This window comes from Heterocephalus glaber, unplaced genomic scaffold (genome assembly GCF_053883595.1).
Source record: "Heterocephalus glaber isolate CG9 unplaced genomic scaffold, H.glaber_assembly_v1.0 deba00001586, whole genome shotgun sequence".
Taxonomy (NCBI): domain Eukaryota; kingdom Metazoa; phylum Chordata; class Mammalia; order Rodentia; family Bathyergidae; genus Heterocephalus; species Heterocephalus glaber.
Window position 1 is genome coordinate 4,066,267 of NW_028258364.1, and position 21,858 is coordinate 4,088,124.

At 33.9% G+C, this 21,858-nt stretch overlaps 1 protein-coding gene across 10 annotated transcripts in view; it reads left to right on the top strand.

Annotated features, from left to right (window-relative positions):
- Afg2a (AAA ATPase AFG2A) overlaps positions 1–21,858 on the top strand; it is a 360,481-nt gene that overhangs the window by 175,267 nt on the left and 163,356 nt on the right. The window contains exon 15 of one of the 10 annotated variants that reach the window (XR_015443936.1): positions 15,489–15,544. The exons of the other annotated variants lie outside the window; for them this stretch is intronic. The gene's annotated coding sequence lies outside the window, so the exon portion shown is untranslated. The remainder of the gene's footprint in view (positions 1–15,488; positions 15,545–21,858) is intronic. 10 annotated transcript variants of the gene reach the window in all.

Consider the following 21,858-nt stretch of genomic DNA (forward strand, 5'->3'; position numbering starts at 1 on the left):
TTGATCCTCAAAGCAGAGAAAGACCCAACCAAAAAAGAGAAGTATAGGCCAATCTCACTAATGAACATAGATGCAAAAATCCTTAATAAAATACTGGCAAATAGAATGCAGAAGATCATACACCCTCTCAAAGTGGGATTCATCCCAGGAATGCAGGAATGATTCAACATATGCAAATCAGTCAATGTAATACACTATATCAATAGAGCCAAGGACAAAAACCATATGATTCTCTCCATAGATGCAGAAAAAGCATTTGACAAAATGTAACACACATTTATGATAAAAATGCTACAAAATATTGGAGTAGACGATCTGTACCTCAATCTGATAAAAGCTATCTATGAAAAACCAACAGCCAATATCATACTAAATGTTCAAAAACTGAAATCCTTCACACTAAAATCAGGAACAAGACAAAGATGTCCACTATCACCACTCTTGTTCAGTGTAGTTTTGGAAACATTAGCCACGGCAATTAGAAAAGAGAAAGAAATAAAAGGAATAAAGATAGGAAATGAAGAAGTCACATTGTCATTATTTGCAGATAACATAATACTCTATAAAGAAGACCCCAAGAACTCCACCAAAAGTCTTCTAAACTTCATAACCAAATTCAGTAAAGTAGCTAGATACAAGGTCAACACAAAAATCAATAGCTTTTCTGTACACAAACAACAGACTCACTGAGAGAGAAACAGGGCAAATACTTCCTTTCACAGTAGCATCCAAAAAACCTGAAATACCTAGGAATCAACCTAACAAAAGAAATCAAAGACCTCTTCTCTGAAAACTATGGCACTCTGAAAAGAGAGATTGAAGATGATATCAGAAAATGGAAAGACATCCCTGCTCCTGGGTCGGAAGGATCAACCTAGTGAAAAGAGCCATACTTCCAAAACTGCTATATAGATTCAGTGCAATCCCAATTGAAATTCCAGCAGCATACTTCATGGACCTTGAGAAAACAATCCAAAAATTCATTTGGAACTAGACGAGACCCAGAATAGCAAAAGCAATTCTAGGTAACAGAGACATGGCAGGGGCTATTACAACCCCCAACTTGAAACTGTACCTCAAAGCTACTCTGATAAAAACAGCATGGTAGTGGCAAAGAAATAGACCTGAGGACAAGTGGAACAGATTAGAAGATGCCAAAACAACTCCAGGCACACTCAGCCACCTCATCTTTCACAAAGTAGCCAAACACCCTCACTGGAGGAACGATAGCCTCTTTAATAAATGGTGCTGGAAAACTTGGGTTTCAACTTGCTAAAGATTAAAACTAGACCTATATCTCTCGCCATGCACTAAACTAAAATTGAAATGGATTAAAGATCTAAATATTAAAACAAATACTGAACCAGCTGGAACAGAGGTTAGGTAGAACTCTTGATTACATTGATGTAGGAAACAATTTTATAAACAAAACCTCAGTTGCTGGTGAACTAGCACAAACAATCAACAAGTGGGATCTCTTTTTACTAAAAAGCTTCTGCACAGCAAGAGAAACCACCAGCAGTGTGAAGATACAACCCACAATGTGGGAAAAAATCTTCACCTGCTCTTCCTCAGACAGAGGTCTACTATCCAGAATCTATAAAGAACTTAAAAAATCAGACCTCCCTAATTTAAAGACCCAATCCGAAAATGGGCATCTGAAATGAGCAGACATTTCTCAGATAAAGAAGTAGAAATAGCAAATAAACATATGAGAAAATGTTCAACATCATGGGTCATTCGAGAGATGCAAATGAAAACAAGGCTGAGATTCCACCTCACTCCAGAAAGAATGGCTGCTATCACAAAATCAACCAATAAGAAATGCTGGCAGGGCTGTGGGGAAACAGGAGCACTGCTCCACTGCTGGTGGGAGTGTAGCCTGGTGCAACCACTGTGGAAATCAGTATGGAGATACCTCAAAGAACTAGGACTGGAAGTCCCATTTGACCCAGCTATTCCCCTGCTGGGTCTCTTCCCCAAAGAATTAAAAGAATCATACCACAGTGATATATGTACACCCGTGTTCATAGCAGCACAGTTTTTAATAACTAAAACTTGGAAACAGCCCAAATGCCCATGTACTGGAGACTGAATAAAGAAATTTTTTTTTATAAAATGGAGTACTACTCATCCATAAAAAATGAGAAATTAGAGACATTTATAGCTAAATGGATGCACATTGAGGAGATACTCAAGTGAAATAAATAGGACACACAAGTGTAAATACTGGATAGTTTCTCTAGTGTGAGAAACTGAGAGTGTAAATAAGGACTAAAGGATATAATAGATAATATGAAATTGGAAGAAAAGGGGCAAAGGGGAAGGAGAAGTGGGAGGAGTAGGGGAAAGGAAAGAAGGGAATGGAATTAATATGAAAAAATGGAAACAAAGTCTTTGTAAATAGGGTTGAAGGGAGGCCAGGGAAAGGGAGAAAAATAATAACCGAGAGAGATTATGTAAAAGTGCAAATTTCCAATAATGAATGTCATGTTGTATACCTAAAATGTACCAATAAAATAAAATTTTTTAAAAGATGTTTAATGTTCAGCTGCCTGTTCTTTAATTAAGCATGGATTTCCAGCCCATACTAAACATAGAGGTTTCCTATTGATAAATATATAAAATACAATATTACATAATCCATTTATCCATATTTTCATGAGGATTTATATGCAGTCATTCAGCACCTAACATTTAGGTTAATGACAGGCCACACATACAATGGTGATCCTGTCACTTAGTGACATTGCAGACATATTATGTGTGTAAGTACCTTCTGTGATGTTTGCACACTGTGAACACCTAACAACACATTTCTTAGAGCATGTCCCTGTTAAGTGAAACATAACTATATTTGTATGTGTCCCTTAATAGTGTGGATGCCTTCCTGTAACATTCACAGTACAGCTACTTTGTTTATTGCTGAGGTTTTTTCCCAGTGATTTTCATCATAATGTTAAAATGGTAAATAATTTTTCTGATTCTTCTAAATGTCATAACAACTTTATTTTAAGCATCTATTATTTAAAACAGTAACTCATAAAATATTAATAGTAATCTTGAAATATTAGTAATGTCTCTGAAAAGTAAGAATCAGGATCATTGATAGAGTATCATTTTTATTTTTCTTCACAAACTGTTTAATCATAGAGCAATCACACAAATTTTAGGGATCAGGCTACATTTCTTTACTAGTGTGCAACTCTATTACCATTTCTGATGTTATTTGCAGTTAATACTATTTCTGCTTTTAGCCTGTTTCTCCTTTTGATATTTACTAATCGTTTCTGAAAGTTTAAAGCTGATCACTTTTTTATTCAAATACTGATCATAAAAACCTTTCTGTTTTAAGTTTATCCATTATAAATAACATCAATCATAAAAGCATTTAATCGTAAATGCATCAGTTTATAGATAGGCATCTTACCATGGTAGATTATTGCAGGTAGTATTGGTATATTGGGCCTCAGCATTTTAAAAATAGGACAGTTATTCTATGGAGTAATATTGAGACAGTTGTCAAATTTGTAAATTTGCAGATTTACCAAATGAATTTCTATTGATATTCCCAACTGCCTTTCCTGTTGTCTTTCTCCTATTAATTTGTAGTTCTTCATATATTCTGATTAGTAAGCCTTTGCCAGTTATATGCATGCTGAATGTTTTCTCTTAAGTCTTAGTGCTTGTATTTGGACTTTTGCTTTATGGCATCTTTTATTATAGGAGAGTTCTTTACATCCCGAATCATGTTTTCTATTAAATTCTTTAGTTTTACCTTTTATATTTAGATTCTTAATCAGCCTGGAGTTTTTGACCTATACTTCACTGGTTCAGTGAATATACTCATACATCTCTTCATAGAGATATGAACTATCCAATACAGAGGCTACACATAACTGCTCAATTTTTAATTTATTAAAATTAAATATAAAATTGTGCACAATAGCCTCTGTGATTAATGACTGTTCTGTTGAATAATGCAGTCATAGAACATGGCCATCTCTGCAGTAAATAGTCTTTTGTGATCCCCATGGATCTTTACCAGTACTTTACTTCTTACTGGGTTATGATTCTAATTTCTCTTCTTTCCTCCTAGATTTATAAATGTATTAACAGAGTATCTAGCTTCCTGTACCTCATTAGTTTTTTCCAGGAATTAAAGCTGATCCCAAGTGAAAAACTGCCCTAAATGTAGAACTCATCTCTGTGGTCCTCTTCCTTCTGCTAGATCCTAATGCCATTCATTACTTGTTCTCTGATTCCTTTAATTACATTTTTTCCCTTTTTTTTTATTATCCTGAGCAAGAGTGTTTGTACAAATGGTTTGGACCTCCATTGTCAGAAATATAACTACCTAGCACTGAAGCTTGCATTCTTTATTGTTTATTTCTATCTATAAAATTCAATTCCTTTATCCTTAATTTTGAACTCAGTCTAATTTTAATTAAATATGTGCATTTTTTTCTTAAATACAAGCCTAGTTTTATGTGCTACTGTTGATTAGGTCTGTCTATCAAATAAACATTTTTAAATATTCAGCACTAACTTTAAACATAAGTTACAATAATATTTGCTTTATGTATCTAAGGTACTCCTGTGAATAAATAAGTCTAGCTTTTGCCTGAAAAAATACATTGTTCATTTATTTTTATGTTTTCCTTGATCGATCATTAAATACCTTTAATTCTTCTGAGAATCCCATTAAATTCCACATGAATATAAGAGGTATTGGAAACCTGAATCTTTTAGTAAAATTTTCCTGAAACATGATTTTTTGAGAATTATAAACTTTGCTGATTAACCCAAACCAATCTACCTTGAAGTATTAAAGCTAAACTGTCTGACACTGATTTTCAATAAAGCCGTTGTCAGTGCAAGTACACATTAATATTTTTAGTGTTATCAAGATTAAGGGAAATACTCCAGATTTTAGTGCACTCAAAAAACATCTAGGAAATTAAAAATATAATTCTTAATGTTTGTTTTTAAACACCTCTAATATGTAAGATTTTATGTATTTACCCACTTAATTTTTGACCTATGGTATAAAACACAGAATATAAAGTTGTAGATAAATTATTATAGATTACTCCTAATAAACTGTAAGGTGTTGAATGTTAGAATAACAGGTTTCTTATTAAAGCACCACAGATAAGAGAGAAGCATAATATTCACTAGTAGCCAATGTGATTTAACATTTTAAAGTGTTTAATAAGACTGAAACCAGTCACAAAAATGTTCTTTGGTATATAATTACCAGAGAAATTTGCTAGATCAGAGTAAAAGCAATGATCGATCTTAACATCTAATATGTAGTGTTATTTTTGTTTCTTAATCAAAATGTGAAAAAGTATAAAATACAGAATTGTGTTTTCATTAAAACTTAAAATTTGGCATCTTTCAAATGTGCCTCAAAAAATGCAAGTATAGAAATGTCATCACTTAACAGAAATAAGAAAAAGATATATATATATGTGTATATGTATATATATATACACACACACATATATATATATAATCCATTTCCGTCGTTCCTGAAAACAGACTACACATAAGCTAAAGTTTTAAGCCAAGAAGGCTTTAAAATCTAAAGGAAGAAAAATAGACTTAATGGCATTAGAACTAATGTCCCTGTGTATTGAGAGAAAAGGTATAATGTGATAAAGCAAGTATTCTTTTATCAGTTCTCAGTTTTCACTGTTTCCTAGGGCAAGAAAGTAATTCTCTGTACTTATTGAGTCATAAGCCTTTATCAAGCAACAATTTAAAATGACTGCAGTCATTTACTTGCCTGCCATAAGAAAGAGTAATATTAGCAGGAAGAAAGAAAGCTTCAATATAAGAACTGGAGAAAAAATTCACTGAATCCTCTATTTTATTTTTAACGGTACTTTTTCTTTGGAAAAATACCGCACTAAGATTGAGCCTCTTTCAAAACATATTTCTCTCTAAGGAAATAAAAGGATACAGATAGAATTTTTGTTGCATTTTGATCAGAAGTTCAATTACTGTACTTGGATTTTAAAATAATATTTTTAATATTTAATTCAAAATGTATGATCAGTGCATGACTCAACATGAAATTTTATAATTAGAAAAATATTCTTCATTACTATCCAATTTTCTTTCAGGATACCTCATAATATTATTACTGCTAAAGGGAAAATAAGTCAAAGACAAGTACTTTATTGCTTCCTGATCCTTTCATTCATTTCCTCATTAATTCATTAGCTTCTTGGTTTTTAGAGCATCATATGGTGACTTGAGTGAACAATTTGAGAAAATAAGTGCATAAACATTTAACATATTTCTCATCACTAAATCATGCCAGTTAGTCAAGTAAAAATCAAATAAAGGTATCACCATTTTGTATTATTCAGGGAAGATTTGACCCAAAATGTTCCATTTTCTCACAGTTGTTATCCTCATAATGCAGTCTAAACTAATTGAAACTAGTTTATTGATAAGATGTCCCCCAAAATTTAACATAAAGTTTCATGAGATCAGTGTTATGAATTTGAAATTTTGGGGGTTTTCCCCTAATACTAAAATAAATTATCTAAAGCTTTCATAAAACATGTCAGATTCAATTCAGAGTTAATACTTATTAGATGAGAGGACATCAGTACATATTAGATATTTCAAAATACAATGCATGTGAAGAGAGGGATTACTACTTTACTATGTGAAGATGTACAATTATGTTTTTAAAATCTAGATTACAAAAGTGATATAAAATTCAAGCTTAGCAACATACCTTATTAAGATAAACATCTTAATCCTCTATGAATAGAAAAACAAAACAAAGCCCTGATAACAGCTTTCTTTTTGAGGTGATCTGCATGTCATTAGGAATAAGATTTCCTCTGGTTCTCCTGTCTCTGTGTCCCTTGGTCACCAGAGGTAGAGCATCACTCCAGTAACTCTTCTGTCTTTATTGGTAGCGACAGCCAGTCTGACCAGAACAAAAACCAACACTCCTTCCTAACCTGGAAATACTGATTAATTTCACCACCCCAGCTCCTCTGTACAGGTACCAGCAGGCTTTGTTTATCTAAAATGAAGAGTACCTCTTTCACATAAGGTGATCACATTCCTTTAATAGTGACTTAATAGAATTTTCCTGACCATTTCATACACACAGAAAGGGCACATAATATTTTTCCAGATGTGACCATTATTTCTTCTAAACTTTAAAGACTTTCATATGGTATGTGCTGTTAATAGGATCTTGGTTTTTTTGCTGTTTGAGGTACAACTAGTTATGGCAATTGAATGAATAAATAAAACACTAATGCTGGTTATTCCAAAAGCAAAGTCCATATTCTCTATGTGAATATTTTCTACAGTAATAATTTCAGATGGTACTCAGAGTCATTAGAGAAGTTGCATTAATTTTCTTTAGTCTTCCTGTACATCATCCTGGAAGCCTAAGGGAATTTTGTGTTCCTAACAGCAATTTGTGCTACTTATCAGTGCATATTTTTAACTATCTTTAAGATAGTAAGTTGACATAGCTGGGAATACCTGAGGGGCTGCTGCATATGTAATCTGTTAAAACACTTCTTTGAAGAGAAAACACATTTGCCTATGGTTACCCAGTTGGGAATGCTCCTCTGCCTGCCACAAGGTTGACCCCCAGTTTGTCCTTGATTGTGGTTTGCAGTGGCTCCTTTCATTGTTTGACTTTGGTTGCACCGAGAGAGCAAGCCTGTTACTTCATGTAAAAAGAAAGTTCTTGTCCAAGCATGTTGCATTTTGGCAATTTAGAGGCTGCCCTTTTGCTGCTTGGAACTTGGACAACTTTTTAACCTCTCCAAGGCAAGGTAGCTGTGACAAGGTGTAAGTTACTTTCAAAAAGTAAATAAATCATTGGCTTTCAGTTTTGGTATAATAATAAGATACAGTGTCCTCACATGAGTTTCTCATTCCATGATTTTGAATCATGTTTTTTATGGTGAATGCTGTATCTTCAAAGTAAAACTTTTTTTAAAAATGTGGTTTAGAAAGCCAAGTATGCTGAGAGGAAGATTATTAATTCATAGTGAAAGAATAGTGAGTTAACTTTAATAACACAAGCTCACGAAGAAAAAAAAAGGAAGATAAATTTGACATTTTACCTTCTTGCCATATTTTCTTTACCATATCAGGGAATACCAGTGTAGCTATAGTGTGAACATTGTTGTATTTGAGAAAATGACTAAATGTTTCAAATACTTTGTATAAGTTCATCTAACATACATTCTCATACTAAATTTATTCTTTAGATAATACCTCACAAATTGACAAATATGGAGATAAGAGTCTACAGACTGGATTGGTAGTATTTAACAACAGTTTATATTTTATAGGTTCTACTGCAAAATCACAAATTGTACTTTTTCAGAAAAACAATAAAACCACTGATTCACTGGTTGAATAAGGGATCTGTTTTGTTAGAAATATGCTACAAATATATAAGTTTAAATTTGCTAATTGTTTTCAGTTAATGATGTTTTGTAGAGTAAACTTTCTTTGTGGAGTAAAAGTTAGTTTTGTGTGTTCTTCATACCTCCAAAACTATTTTCAGGACTAATTCTGAGAAACAAATTATCTAAAAAAGAATGAATATGAAAATATGTAAAGTCATATAGTAATATTAATAATAGGTATAATTTTGATGAAAGTACTTTTTTGGCTGATTAAAAAGTGAAAATATAATAAGATTGCTAATACTTTTCCTGGGAAGAAGTATTAAAAATTTCTGGAGTTGCTAATGCTTTATTACAGTTTTGCCTATCATTTTAAAAATTTGTGGTATATTTTGCTTTTAGATTTTAGTGTTGGGATTAATGTTCTAGTGAAAATATTACATTTTTTACTGTTTAAGAAAGAGAAGTAAGTACTGTTTAAGAAAGACCAGTAGCCTCAACTTTTGATTACATACACCTATAAATACTTTTTATCATGTGCCACCAATATACACTTGCTTATTTTTCTAATTTACAAATTATATGTTGGTACATTATACAACATACATGAAAACATATAAATATGGGCACAAGTTATAGCTCAGTGGTAGAGTGTTTGCTTAGCATGCATGAGACCCTGGATTTAATACCCAGAGCCACAAAAACAAACCAAAAAACATATAAAGCAGAAATTCAAAAAGATGGTATCTTGTGTGTTACGTATCTATTTTAATACACTAATTTTGTGCTCAGATTCTTTTTTTTTTTTCTTTTTTGGTACTGAGGATCAAACTCAGGTTCTTGTGCTTACACAGCAGCCGGCGAAACCACTGAACTAAATCCCTGGCTCTTCCTTATTTTTTAATTTTTTCAACAGTTGCAAAGTTTCACATTTATTGAAAGTAGGAAGAAAACAGAAAGATGGGGGAAAGAATGGGCTCTGCAGAGCAAGTTTGGGCTGAGTAAAATGGGAAGAAAAAAATTAAAATATACCCTACAGTGTAGAGTAGGCTATCATGAAGAGGCACAATAACCTTAACTTTTTATTTTGGCATAACCGTAGACTCACACCAAGTTGAAAAAAGTAATACAGTATACAGAATCTCATAAACCTTTCACTCATGCCCCTCCATGCTGATATCTTATATGTCAGTAGAACAGTATCAAAACCAGATCCTGCCATTGGTACAACAGTATAAATCAACTAAAGACCTTATTCAGTTTTCACTAGTTTTTTAATGTCTGTTTGTGTGTGAACATCTGTGTGTGTAGGTCAGTGTAATTTGACCCCAATTATAGTTTAATTTAATTGCTACTACTAGGATAGGGGATTGCATCTTAGTTCACTATAAAGAGGGGCTGGGGATTTAGCTCAGTGGTCCTACCACCTGGCTCGCAAGCACAAGAACCCAAGTTTGATCCTCGGTACAAAAAAAAACACTATAAAGAAACTCTCTCATGTACTCCTTCATACATAGTTGAATACTCCTTTCTTCTTGTATCTTTTCCCTAGCAATTAGTAGTCTTGTGTCCATCTATACCATTTTGTCATTTCAAAAATGTCACGTAAATATAATCCTGTCTTTAGTATGTAATCTTCTTAGGTTTTTGTGTGACAATAAGTTTGCATTTCTTTGAGATGAATACCAAACATGTAATTGCTGAATCACACGGTATTAAATTCTACTGCTGCTGTAACAAATCACTACAAGACTAAGAGTTTAAACAACACGTTTATTATTTTATAGTTATGTTGGTTAGAAATCCAACATCGGTCTCATTGGGCTAAAATCAAGGTGTTGTCAGGACTGTATAATTTTCTGGAGGCTTTAGGAGAAAATTCAGTTCCTTGCCTTTTCCCATTTTTCTTGGCTTGTGGCCGGCCCCTTCATCATCTTCAAAGCCAGCAATGTTGCATCTCTCTCTGCTTTTCTTTCATAGTCACGTCTTCCTCTGACTTTCATTTTTCTCCCTCTTCTACTTTTAATCCTTATATAATATTATATAATGTAAATCTTGCCCTTATACTGGGCCCACAAAAATAATCTAGGATAATCTCCCTATTTTACAGTCAGTTTATAAACAACAGTAATTCCATCTGCAACCTTAATTCCCCTTTGCCACTTAAGGTAACATATTCCCTGGTTCTGTGGATTAGGATACAGACATCTTGATGGGGTTAGGAGGTATTCTCCCTACTGCACATGATTAATTCATTTTATTTCTGTTTAAAAAAGAAAAAAAAGCAACTGCCGAACAACCTTCCAGAGTAAACTATATCACTTTATATCCCCACCAGTAATATATAAAGAATCCAGTTCCTCTACATCCTTGTGAGCATTTGGTGTTCTAATGGGTATGTAGTTATTTCTCACTATGGTTTTAATTTGCATTTCCCTAATGGTTATTGAATGTCAAACTTTTTCACATGCTTATTTGCTATCTGTATTCTTTGGAGAAATGTCTCTTCTTGTCTTTTTCCCATTTTCTAATTGAATTGTTTATTATTTTACTGTTGTATTTTTACAGTTTTTCATACATTCTAAACATGCATCCTATGTTGGATATGGGTTTTTTAAAATATTTTCTTTTTGTCTGTAGCTTGGCTTCTTGTCCTCTTAAATAGAATCTTTTGCTTACAGAAACATAAAATCTTCATTTCTTAGCTTATGTGAGTTATATCACGTTACAGTCATGAACATCTCATCTGATTTTATGTGACACAGTAATCATTACCTAAAGCTGTTTTTCAAGTAAAACTTTATATTGACTTGGATGCATATTGAATTGGACCCAGTGATGTGCTTGAACTGGTTCTTTTCAGTTTGCAAGGGCCACTTTTAAACTTTTAGAAATGGTGCAAGTCAGTTTTTAAACAATAAGGAGCCATGGTAGAAATGTATGTATCATGGAAATTCACAATCACTCCAAATCAGTGCTCCGCCTTCCTCCCCTGCATATGAAAAATGGGTAGTTAAATATTTTATCAACACTCCTGGTGTCATTAGGCAAAGAACTGTCAAGGAATTGACTTTATGTTTTAAATTAATTTAAAGTTCATTGAGTTATATATCAGAAAAAAAATATGCCAGGGCATTTTCTTTATCAGATTATAAAATTTGCTTTCTAGTTTTTAATTTTATTTTTATTTGTGTTTCTTTAGTTCTTAGTCAAAATTATAATTTTCCAGAATATGAGATAGTAGAGTTATGTATAAATAATTTGGTGATGTTTATTAGACTCTGAACTTCAGAATCAGATAGTCTTCATTCAGATGCCATCTCAACTTAGTAGCTGTCTTACCCTGGCAATATTATCTGATATGTAAAATTGTGATAGTACATACTTCATAGATTATAAAGTTTATCTAAAATGATGTACATACTTCATAGATTATGAAGTTTATCTAAAATGATGTTTATAAATCACATGACAAATAATGACTCAATAAGTGTTGACTATTATTATAATCATCATCTTTATAATCTATATAGGGCAAGACTTTCATAGTCACACCAAATTAAAATACCTTTTTGCTATTTAGCCATCATTTGTGTTATACTTAACATCCTGGGAAATCAGACATCCTACTTGAAAATTCTAACCACAAGCCCCCAAAATCTCCAACAAATTAAAAACCTAACTAAATACAATGTAATATCAAATATAACATATTATGATCTTAGAGTGGGAAATGTTTAAATCTTGTCTTCCCAGTGACCTAACAGTCAAATCTAGCTGTTAAAGAACATTTGCTTGGTTGACACTCAAGGCTTTCCAGAAAGTCTACACATGATCTGACCTTTCCACTAGTCATATTTGGAATGTAACTGGAGACTTTTGTCCCATATGACCTTTTGTTTAAAATATTATGTTAAGCTTGAGGAATGTAAGTATAGATTGTTTCCTGTATAAACATCAGCTAGAAAATGTTGAACTAAGAGAGCTATGTTCCCTGAGGTATTGGTGTTAAAACTGAAAGGATTCTGTCAGAAAGGCGTTAACCAGGGAGATGCTGCTGCAGGTGTGCCTGTTCTTATGTTCTCATTTACTTATTGGATGAAGTGGAATGCAACTCTCAAGAAAACACCTGGTTAATGTTGTATAACTTAATAGATCCTTATTTAATTCTCATATAACATAACCTTCGCTGAGCAAGTGGAAGGTCAGGACCTTAAATTAATTTTACAAAGCCCTTCAGCTCTCAGTTTGCAAGTTGGAATTCAGATCTGCTTTAATAAGTGATACCCATGAACAGCTATTAAAAAACATGAAAAGCTGCAAGGAAAATATGCTGAAGTGTGTCTCAAACAAATTAAATACATTATTTTAGATTAATGTTCTGTCTGTCCCTTCTACCACTACAGAAAGTTTTAATCCCTGTCTCCAAGTGCAACTTAGATACAACTTGCAAATTCTATTAATGATATACAGTCATTTACCCTTTGATGTGTTATTTTTAACCCATTCTTTTTTAAGTGTTGCTGAAGTCACTATTTGCTGTGAAAAAAAAAGTATTGGGAAGTTTGCTAGAGTTTTTCTTTGGCTTCTCTCATGGAATCGGGTGAAAAATTAGGGTTCCTTGGTATATTTCACTTACTGGAGGACTAAATTCGCAAGAAAGTCTACCTCAATATGGTAGTTGAGAGTGGTGCATGCCTGTAATCCAAACACTAGGGAGGCTGAGGCAGAAGGACCACCATGAGTTCAAGGCTAGCCTGAACTGCATAGCAAAACCCTGTCTCCAAAAAACAAAAAGGCAGTTGAACCAAGCATATCCTAACTGCCAACCTCCTGGAAGCATAGAGTACTAAAACAGTGAGTCTTAAGTTCTGTTAGGGAAGAGAAAATGAGCTTATGAGAAAGAAGATCTTGAATGAAAGGTCAGAGCATTCTTAAAATTAGCTACTAGGTCACTTTTGTGTCAGATACTCTAGATCAAAGTAATAGAGTAGTAGATGTTTCTTCAAAATGTTATTTTGTCCTTCCTTTTAAGTGGCAGTCAAATTACTTTCAGTTGTGCTCTGTACTCCAATATTAAACAATCTGAAAAATGAAATTCAAAAATAACTCCATTTTCTACAGCATCCAAAAGAATAAAATACCTAATAAAGTTACCTAAAGAGGTAAAATACCTGTACACTTAAAACTATAAAACATTCTTGAGAGACATTAAAGAAGACCTAAATAAATGGAAATACATCCCATGCTCATGGATTGAAAGACTTAATATTACCAAGATGCTGGTACAAATGGTACTTTGCAAACTTACTTCATCCTGTGACTCTGGGGAAGATGGCCACATTCACACCATTTACAAAATTAAGATCATCTTAGGAGACATTAGGGTAAATCTTAAGTGATTTTGGATTTGACAGTAGATTCTTAGGTATGATACGAAAAGCACATGAAAGGAACAGCTTTAGTGGAACCTCTTATCTCAAACTACGAACCCAGACCATACTGGCAAAACTATTGTAAAAAATAGATTCATGTAGGCACATTATATAACTATCTTCTAACTTGGTTAAATAATCTAAGATTTTTATTTGTTGACAGTTAACCTGCATAAAATAACTAGCCTCTAGATTCTGCATCTAGAAATTTTTTCAGACTTCACAAAGCTAATGATGAATAATGTTGTGGGTGAAAAATACCAACGTCTTTGGAGTAATATATTTAGACACTGAAGATGGTTAGGAAAATTCTCCAGAAGGCCACTAAAGTGATACTTATAAAACAGCCTAAGAAATAGCCATTGTTATATAGTTCACTGTGCTAGTTTTGCTCCTCACTCTCCAGATCTATTTTTGTTTTTTATTAGTGTTGCATGTGAATATCTATAAAAGGAGGGAAAAGGTGGTTGTAGTGACCTGTGGACTGTGTAGCCCTAGATTCCATTCCATTATGTTCAGCCCATGGGGAGTATCAACAGGAGGTTAGAAAGTACTGGGAGAAAGAGGTCAGGATATGCCTTCCCAATTGCTCCCTGTCCTGGAACCTCAATTTTAGCATTGGCTATGCATCTTTTGTTACTATTAGGTTTTGAGAACAAGTCTCCTCCCTCTTACTCTTTCAGGCTACTAAGTAGAAATAGCTTCCTGCAGTTGCTGGACTTTAGGTCCACCAGCATCCCTTAATCTTTTCAACTCAACTGAAAATATTTTCTAAACCAATTTCCTGTTAAAATCCTCCCAAGTCCCTCACTAACTCATTTCCTTCCTGCCTGCCTTCCTTCCTTTCTTTCCTTCCTTCTTATCCCTCCTTCCACACTCCCTCCCTTTTTCTCTCCCTCTATCCCTTCCACTCTTCCTCTCCCTCTTTCTCTTTGATAAGTAAAGATCATGTATATTTTTGGTAAACGTGCTATTTTGACATGTAGTTGTACCTTGGTGCTCATCGTTAATTGGTTCCCAGAGTCATTATGAGTACCAAACAAATTGTTTTGGTTAGAGAAAGGGTAGTGAATCAGAAAACCATAAATGCTAGCTTGCATATTGAGTACCAAACGAAGGATGAGTACTGGGATAAAATTTTTGTGTCAAACTCAGTTGAGTAGAAATTTGATGAGTTTCAGAACAGTGAAGTACCAAGATATGACATATATATAATTTTTTACTGTGAAATGGCTAAATCAAGGTATTTAAAATATATATTACCTCACATACTTTTTTAAAATATGAGAACACTTAAATATATACTGTTGAAATATACAATATGTTACTATTAAAGCTAGTCACTATTTGTACAGTGGATCTCTTGAACATATGCCCTCTAACTGAAATTTGGTGTCTTTTTACCATCTTCCTAATCTCACCTTCCAGCCTTTGGTAACTACCATCTTAGAAAAGCTTTTCTAGATCTTACATATATGTGAGATCATATGCCATTCGACTTTCTGTGCCTTATGTGTTATGTCCTCTGGGGTCATCCATTTTATCTCAAGTGACAGGATTTCCTTGGTTTTCTTTTTAAGAATGAATAGTGTTCATCTGTGTGTATTTACCACATTTTCTTTTTCCATTTATTTTTCAGTAGACACTTGATTCCATATCTTGGTTCTTAAGGCTGCAGTGAACATGAGATTGCAGGTACCTCTTCAACATACTAATTTTATTCCTTTGGCTGTATACCCATAGTGGGATTTCTGAATCCTGTAGTATTCTATTTTTTCTTTTCTGAGGACCTTGCACACTGCTTAACTATACTAATGACTATATTAATTAACTTTCCCACCAAACAATTTATGGTGGTGCACTTTACATCCTCATTATTCCAGACAGATTTTCTGATCTTACAGCTTAGTTTTCTTTCTTACTGTTTAATTCAAACTTGGCCTGTCAAATTATGGTAGACATTCTGTGATTAATATCACTGCAGTAGAAGACAGAGTGTTTTATGAAGGAAATCTAGAATATAAATTAAATCTGCAGAAACAGTTAAGCAAAGGTATATTCAGAAAGCCTCTCCTATTAGTATAATTATTACTGCCTTTTGTTCTCAAACCCAAAAACAGCTGAAATATTCAGGACTGTATCAAAGATAAAAGATTTTACCAGAAAGTGAGCTTAACTGTTGTAGTTTCTTACCGGAGACCCCTGCAGTTAGGTTCCAAAACCCTGCCCAGTATAAGATGCAGGCCTGAGAGATAAAACTAAAAGGCAGAACTAGGAGAGAGAAAGTGGGGTGCCAGGACAAGCAATGCTGGTGCAATTGACAATGGCCCTGGCCAGTCCCAGGCACTGACTTTTATTGGCAATCAGTTGGGATAAAGACAAGCTATGTGCATTTTCTATGGAAATTAATATAAACAAGGCTCATAAAGGACAAATGGTTGTAATTAGAACATTGTCCTTCTAGTCAGGAGGTATTAGTTGTGGGAACAGAATTTGGGTATGAGTTACTCTGACCTTGGTACTCAGGCTTAAGCCAGACTCACTTCTATGAACAACCCAATTGTGGGGTTAACTCTTCACAGCCTGCTTTGGGCATAATCAATATTATAGTCCCTTGCAGTTTCTTATCTTCATTTATCAGTCTCTAGTATATCAGTAATTCATTGCCAGTGTTAAAGACCATCTTCCCATAATGTGCATATATACCTACAATTTGTTTACATTTCCACCCTATTCACCAGTCCCTTCACATTCATCTAGAAACCCAAGGGTAGCAGTGCCTATCTTTACTGCTTTTAAAATTTTCAATAGACATCCTTAGTCAGGAGAATGTTCTGTTTCAAGTGCCACTTTTATTGGCAAGGTAGAAAAGCCTTTGTAAAGTCCTTGCAAAAAAGAAAAACTTATAATTTTGTTTCAAGGTCCTAATGACCAATAGATTGGGGATTAATCTTGAAAATTCTGTTACCTTGTAATACTGCAAAACCCTTTGCCCCCTGGTCTCAGGACCCAGTAGAGTAAATCTGTATTTTCAGGTTGCTAGGTGGTATTTTACGCTACTATGTGACCAGTAGACTAAGCATGAAAGAAAATATAGTCCCAATCTACCATGTGTTTTAATAAACTTAGAAATAACTAATAATAGAATATACCTGGAAGAGCATGGTTTCCACAAAGAGAAATCAAGGTATTGAAGGATGGAACAGGAGTTTGCTTTTCACATACACGTTTCTGTACTGTTTATTGTTGTTATTGTTATATCATGAGTATCTAATATGTAATAAGAGAACAAAAATAGGTGCGATCACAAGGATATTTTGTTTTACTCCGTGGGTTATTCTTGCCTCACCCTATTTCTCTAGCTTCCATTACCTTCGCTGTATTTTCCAGTTACTTGTTTTTAACAACTTGTAGGGGCTACCCTAAGTTTTTCTTTTCCCTTGTTCTGATTAATAGCTTCTTGTTTATTTTATCACCTGCCCACAACCCAGTCCCTCAAGTCAAACATGAAACCTTCTACTTATTCACTTCCTCATACATGTTACCCATATTCTTCTTAACTATTCCATTTGTTTCATTATTCTTGTTTTATCTATGCCTTTGAGGACTTACTATTTACAGAGAGCGGAAACATCCTTACTTTTTTTAACATACCCTCAGAAGACAGTAGACAAAATAAACTCCATCACACCAAAAGGAGTTAAGCATAGCTGGGGAGTATTGGCTTCTAACCTTAGCTAGAGAATGATCAAATGATCATTGCTTGATATTTTTTCATATAAGTTGTTAGTCATTCAGCAAGGAGTCAGAGCCATAGATATAAACTCTTTCATGAACTTCACTTTCCTTTTCTAGAACTTCATATATACCTGCTCATGCAAATGCACACGTGTCCTTTGTACCTTGACAGGAAAAAAAGTCACACTCCATTTCAGACTTCTTTTTACTAAAATCAGCTGTTAGTCCCAAATACACATGCGATTTCTAAGACTTTATGGGTATGACAGATCAAGGAAAGAATGTCGAGTACTTTAATTCTCAGAAGAGTTCTCCAGGAGGCAGCTGTAACTGCGATTGCTTTCTAGAGTATCTCTCTGTTGTGGAGGTTTCTGCTCCATTGGTGAGGTTTGTTCCTGTGGAAATCATGTCAGTGATGCCTGCTAAGGAACTCCTGGTAGTCACCTTTCTAGGAAATAAGACTTCCTTGCCAGCAGGTCTATATAATGCCAATGCAGCTTTAATGTATTGATTATTTGATCAGAAGTGCATGCTACATTATTATCATTAAAATAAGTCTGTTTCCTTCTCTTAAAAATAACCTTATTTGCAAATAGAAATCCTTAGTGTTCCAGTCTAATTCAGTTCCATACTAGGCATTTTCATCATTGTGTGAACATCAGAGTGTACTTACACAAACTTAAACGAAATCTTGCGATCTCTTGCTGTAACTTGCAGTGAAGAATTACAGAAAGCACAAGCTTTGTATGTTATTGTTGCTAGCATAACAACATAGTTGTATAGTAAACTTTTTTCTCTGAGTGGAAGTACACTCTAAAATAATGATGAAAAGTATGATATAGTAAATATATAAACTAATAGTTCATAACAGTCATTTGTTATCAGTATGATATACTTAATAACAATACCAACAAAATTCACTGACATTCACAGAAGCAGATTTTGCACTTGCCAAAAGCATGAGACATTAGTTACATAAATATTCATTTTAGTATTCTCAGTTACTTTACCACAATGGAAAGTTTAATGAGTAAAAGGAAACAGATTACAGGAATAATAGATCTCGGTTATAGCATATCAAAGAAACTTTAGCAATAGGTTTAAAGTCCTCTCATTAAAATAATTTATTTTGGCTGAATGTTAACTGCTTATGTTTTCTTTTCTTTTTTTGGTACCTGGAATCAAACTTAGGGCCTCAGACTTGCCAGGCAGGCACTGTGCCACTGAGCTATATCCCTGGTCCTAACTGCTTATCTTTTAAGATATATTTTAAGGCTATAAATAACATGTAGATGTAGTTGAATATTAAAAATACATATATTGATTTCATCCATTAAATCCAGTTTAGAATTGAATCAGACAAGGTTGACAAATCAGTTATGCCTACTCTGCCCTGAAATATTTTTCTGTTTTAAGCCCTGAAGCTACTTTCTAATGCAAATGATCTGGCATATTATGGATCAATAATTTTATTTTTTAAAGTTAGAAATTGTTGTCTAAATGGTGGATATTTTAATGATTTCTAAAGTTTGTAGAATAAAGTCTGATCACAATGTTTCAGTAAAAGGTTGTGGATATCATAGCTTTTACAGATAAAAAAACTAAACTTTAAAAAATAAAGTTAATAGTTTTGCCAAGGCCACGCAGTGGATGAGCACAGACCTGTCTATGTGAATTCTGTGTCTATTTCTAAAATCATCCCCAGCCTCCTACTACCACAGTGCCTCATACCCTTCCTACTTATTCATTGTTCTCAAAGTGTTCCTCCAGTGTTCTAGATTAATTACTGTTTTTCCTGCACCAAAAAGTTTCTAATCCCCATTCCTTCTCTGCCTCTAAGGATATTTGTTGCCTGAATAAATGTCTTAAGTAGCATGTTAAAATAGCATAACAAGATGAAAGGAGCATTCCAGTGTCAGAGAGACTCTGGGCCAAATGCGTGTTAATGCAGTCCCTTTTGTCTGAAAACATGCCCCAGTTCATCTTGCTTTTCATTCTCTTATTCCGTATTTTACTCCTGAATTGCAAGAGGTCATTAAAAACTCTAGGTGTTTTCCCTTTTTATTTTTACCATGTGAACTCCTACTAAGAGCAAGTTAAAGGAATAAGACTTTTTAAATATAAATATACTTATAAATACAAATACACTTTTAAAAACTTTAATATGTATATAACAGACATTGAAGAGCCAGAATTTTATATCCCAAGACAACCAAAAGAAGATCAGTATTACAGTATCATGAGATTTGACCTATGCCAAATTTTTTCTTGGATGTTTTTCCTTAATATTAGATCTCAGTTTTTTCCTCAATATTAGATATCAACACATTATATTTTTAAATGTCTGTATGTAGATAAAAAGTGAATATGGAGCAGAAACTCTTAAATCTTTTCTCTAGAAGGTAATCAGTATAAAACAAAAACTTTAGTACTCACCTTTTGTTCTAATCCTACTAGGAATTTATCCAAAAATTTATAAGTAAGCTAAGATTGATTTATAAAAGTAATAAATAGTATCTGTTAGTTGCTTTGATTATTATATATATATATGCTATATCTACAGGACATAATAAATATTAAAATGGTGATACTTATATATTAACATTAAAAGAGGTCCATACATTATATCAACTGGGAAATAAAAGATTACAAAAACGTCATAAATACAACTTTTATGTAAAACTATGTGTGTTATGTGTGGAAAATTGTTTCCCAAAATTTTTTTTTTTTTGTACCGGCGATTGAACTCAGGTCCTTCCACTTGTGCGGCAGGCGGCGAAACCACTGAGCTAAATCCCCAGCCGTCCCACAATGTTAATGGAGCCATTGTTTATGTGATTTTTACTTTCTAATTATTATTAATTATTATTAATTATTGTGTGAATATTGCTTATAATGTGAATTATTTTCATATTTAGAGAAGGCTGTGATGTTATTTATATTTAAAAATAAACCAAGGGCACATAGTCTTACTCTTGACTAACAGTGTATGACTTTTATTTAAAAGTATAAAAGGGAGATGAGGGCCCGGGATTTAGCTCAGTGGTTCTGCTGCCTGCCTCGCAAGTGCAAGGACCAGAGTTCCATCCCTGGTACCAAAAAAAAAAGGGAGATAATAATAAACTTTCAGTGTCAGTGTCAGTTGTATTCCAAATCCATTGTCCTTGTGAGTTCTGAGCCACTCTTGACTCCCTAACAGCTGGAGTAAATGCTTTCTATAAAGGAGGTCAAGGCCAAATTTCTTATCAGCAACTTTTTTATCAACAGGAGTGCAGACACAGCAGTGAGAAAGGTAGAGGAAACCAGGAAGTTGACAGAGCTTAGGGGAGAAGTCAGCATGATGAGCCAGTGGAGTATTAGCAAAGTCTACACTTGAGTGACTGTTTTAAGACTGTGTAGTTTTACTGATCACTTATAATTCAGTCATGGTTTTAACATTATCTTAGTTTCAGGAAAGAAGGAGCATCCCTCTTCGTTCATTTGATTCAGCAATTTTATTTTTAAGTATATATACATAGGAAAAATTCTCTTTACACATGTGTGTCCTATTTATTTCACTTAAGAGTATTGCTTCAATGTGCATCCACTTAGCTATAAATGTCTCTAATTTCTCATTTTTTATGGCTGAGTAGTACTCCATTTTATAAAAAAAACACATTTTCTTTATCCAGTCTCCAGTTGATGGGCATTTGGGCTGTTTCCAAGTTTTAGCTATTACAAACTGTGCTGCTATGAACATGGGTTCACATATATCACTGGGTTGATTCTTTTAATTCTTTGGGGAAGATACCCACCAGGGGACTAGTGGGGTCAAATGGGACTTCCAGTCCTAGTTCTTTGAGGTATCTCCATACTGATTTCCACAGTGGTTGCACCAGTCTACACTCCACTCCCACCAGCAGTGGAGCAGGGTTCCTCTTTCCCCACAGCCCCGCCAGCATTTGTTATTGGTTGATTTCATGATAGCAGCCATTCTTTCTGGAGTGAAGTGGAATCTCAGCGTTGTTTTCATTTGCATCTCTCAAATGACTAGTGATGTTGAACATTTTTTCATGTATTTATTTGCTATTTCTACTTCTTTGTCTGAGAAATGTCTGTTCATTTCAGATGCTCATTTTTGGATTGGGTCTTTAAATTTGGGAGGTCTGATCTTTTTAAGTTCTTTATAGATTCGAGATAGTAGACCTTTGTCTGAGGAAGAGCAGGTGAAGATTTTTTCCCACATTGTGGGTTGTCTCTTCACACTGCTGGTGGTTTCTCTTGCTCTGCAT